The sequence below is a fragment of the Macaca mulatta genome, chromosome 6 (assembly GCF_049350105.2).
Source record: "Macaca mulatta isolate MMU2019108-1 chromosome 6, T2T-MMU8v2.0, whole genome shotgun sequence".
Lineage (NCBI taxonomy): Eukaryota > Metazoa > Chordata > Mammalia > Primates > Cercopithecidae > Macaca > Macaca mulatta.
This window is the reverse complement of record NC_133411.1, coordinates 174,614,276-174,617,609: the sequence shown is the minus strand read 5'-3', so window position 1 is coordinate 174,617,609 and position 3,334 is coordinate 174,614,276. Positions and strand designations below refer to the sequence as shown.

At 35.3% G+C, this 3,334-nt stretch overlaps 1 pseudogene; it reads left to right on the top strand.

The window, feature by feature from the left end:
- Window positions 1-1,951: 1,951 nt before the first annotated feature.
- Window positions 1,952-2,410, top strand: LOC100428378 (CDGSH iron-sulfur domain-containing protein 1 pseudogene; annotated as a pseudogene).
- The last annotated feature ends 924 nt before the right edge of the window (window positions 2,411-3,334 follow it).

Sequence of the window (3,334 nt, the reverse complement as noted above, 5' to 3'; positions counted from 1 at the left end):
ATTGCTCAGGTTGCAGTGCTCCCAGGTGAACTGGGGTTGAAGCTCCTCTGTCTTCTCCATCATCTTCCGCCAAAAAAGCTTGGTTGCCCTTTAGTCTTCCCCTGTATTGAATGGTTTGGAGGACATGGACATTTTTCTCAAAAAAAACCAAAAATCTCTGTGACACACAGACCTTAGGAAGCTGAAGGCAGATTATAAATGAAGGTTGGGGACTGGCAAATTCTAATCAATGTACATCGACAGAGATATCAGTGTGTTGTTCCTGCTCTTTTATCTAATAATAGGAACATTTTTAAAATGCTTAGGGTAAAAATACTTAATTTTTTGTTGTAATGGCCATATTTTTTTATAAGTAATTCTCTGCATTTCTGATCATTTATGCAGATAATGCATTTATTTTTGAACCAGTAACATGTTTTCTATAAGATTTTCAAACTCTCATTCTATGATAGTAAAACTGCTTTTCAGGAATTTGACACTCATTTGTATACACCCTAGTTGTCTCTGAGATTGCTTATGTCTGTACTACACAAAGGAGGGATTTCTATCTTTTAATGTATTTGCCACGTTACAAAGCAAAAATAAAAACCCACACAAAAACACAAAAACGAAATCTTTACTATTTTTAATTTTCACTCTCTTATGTAACTGAAGTTAAACTATTTTCACATGCTCATTATTCTTTTGTAGTTGTTATGCTTTGAGATCTATTTACCATGTTGACCCTTAAAGAAAAAGACATTGGTTCTTTTAAAATTTATCTTTAATTTTGGAATTTTAGAAAAGTATTTTCTTAGTTTATTTGTCATTTAATTTGGCTAATGATTACTTTTTGATGTATAAATGTTTATACATTTTAATTCAAATATGTTGATCTTTCCCTTGGTGATTTTTCTCCGTTGCTTGAATGCTTAAAAAGTTTGTTTATGCCTAGAAGTCCAAAGATCACAGAAAGTAATTATCTAAATTGTCTTTTCATTCTTATAAGATTTTAGCTTTACATTTACTCTAAGTTGACTCCTTTAGTCTATGATTTTAGCTTGTCTCTCTCTTGATTTTATTTTGTTGTATGATGTCAAAGTGAATCTATGTTTTTGTCTCTCCAAAAAACACTCAATAACTCCATTTATTTAGTAATTATTTTGTGAAAGCTTTGTGATATTGTCTTTCTTTTGAGATGGAGTCTCACTCTATCGCCCAGGCTGGAGTGCAGTGGCACTATCTTGGCTCACTGCAAGCTCCGCCTCCCATGTTCGTTTTCCCTTGCCTCAGCCTCCAGAGTAGCTGGGACTACAGGCTCCCAACCACCATGCCCAGCTAATTTTCTTTTGTATTTTTAGTAGAGACAGGGTTTTGCCATATTGGCCAGGCTGGTCTTGAACTCCTGACCTCAAGTGATCCGCCTACCTTGGCCTCCCAAAGTGCTGGGATTACAAGTGTGACCCACCGTGCCCAGTCTGTGATATTTTCTTACTTCAACACATATTGTCTTCATAGGCATGCACACATGTCTATGTTTCTGTGTTTTCTGCTCATTCTCTCTCTGGATATACTTGTATGTACTGTTGTTCAATGTATGTCTTTTTAATATGTTTCAACATATTTAGAATATATTATGAAATACATTTTAAAGCATGCTTAGTCACTTAAGTTATATTTCTCTTTTATGGCATGTTGATATATTTTGGCAACATAGATAATGTTATCTTTTTGACAAACCTTTCCTCAACTAAATCATCTGTTTATTTAATTATTGTCACTAAGAACTACAAGCAAATACAAAAAAAAAGAAAAGAAAAAAAAATCTTCTTGGCAATTTTAAAAATAATGATTGTCATAAAACAACTTATAGCCCTAAAAGTAAGCATTTCTTCAGTAGTCAAAGAATTACTAAGCTAAACTTTACTGTTCTTTATAAAATGAGTTAATGTTTGAGTTATGGATCTAAAGTATGACCATTAGCAGCTCCCTTGAAGCCTGTGGTAAGGTTGGAGTGCCCTGGCATCCATCCCCAGAATGCTTTTAAAACTACTATGCTGGTGTTCAGTATCCTAGTGCACATGCCTTGCAAGTGTGGGCGCCATGAGTGATTACCAGTTCCAGCGCATGAGTTGAATGAATCACAGCAGCTACCATTGCTGCCGGGACAGCTGCAACTGATTGTCTAGCTTACAAAAGGTTTTATGTTAAAGATCATCGAAATAAAGCTATGATAAATCTTCACATCCAGAAAGACAGCCCCAAGATAATACATGCTTTTGACATGGAGGATTTGGGAGATAAAGCTGTATAATATTGCCACTGTTGGAGGTCCAGAAAGTTTCCATTCTGTGAGGAGTCTCACACAAAACACAACGAAGAGACTGGAGACACTGTGAGACCTCTGATCATCAAGAAAAAAGAAACTTAAATGGACACTTTTCATGCGGCAAATCAAGTCGTCGTGAAGTTACCCGATTGTTTAATGAGAATGACTACCACCCTCTGTCTAATTCACCTTCCCTGGGTTCTAAATGTGGTATAATGCAAACTGCAGCCTTCACATTCATGGTACTTGTCTTACTTGTTGAAACATCACTGTGCACATTTGTTTAAATAAAAAAAAAAAAAAGGAAAAAGGGAAAACCAACCTCACGGCCTGTGGTTTATTTTGGTCTTGTAAGGATCCGTTTATTTAAAATATTGACATATAGAGTTGGATCGTATATAGAATATAGTTGTATCTTAAAGTCAACACATTACATTATTCTCAAAATTAAAAAAAAAAAAAAACCTATGTGCCATTCTCCAATATTTTTTCAATATAATGAGTGAAGGTGTTGACAGGGGATTCTATAGAACTAAATGCCCATTAAATAATGTGGGATCACCATTATAGGAAAAGTGTCATTATTTTGCATTTAGACCATTCCTAGCAACAATGGAGAGTCAAGGGGGTAGGGAAGGAAACTAAGGAAAGAAAACTGGGAAAAACAGGGAAATGGCAAGAAAGCAGAAGTGGATTGTAGATGTGGACTTTTGAAAGGAATTGATGAGAGGTGATCCTCAATACTGCAGCTTTCAGAACTTCAGGCATCTCTGCCCCCGAAGCAAAGTGGAGAAGAGAATTATAAATCGAGCATAGTACCCTGTTATGTAGATGTTTTATTCTAACAAGGAGTGTTGCATTTAAATATAATGCTGTTTGCTTTGTGCAACACTGAAACTGAAACATTTGTAAAGGTTTCTTTGTACTGTTTCTAATCTATAATTTAACAGATTTGTTCCACCAGAACAAACATTTGCTGAATGTCATGGAAATGGTTTTGAAAAGCATAAGTGTCAGCAAGATCGC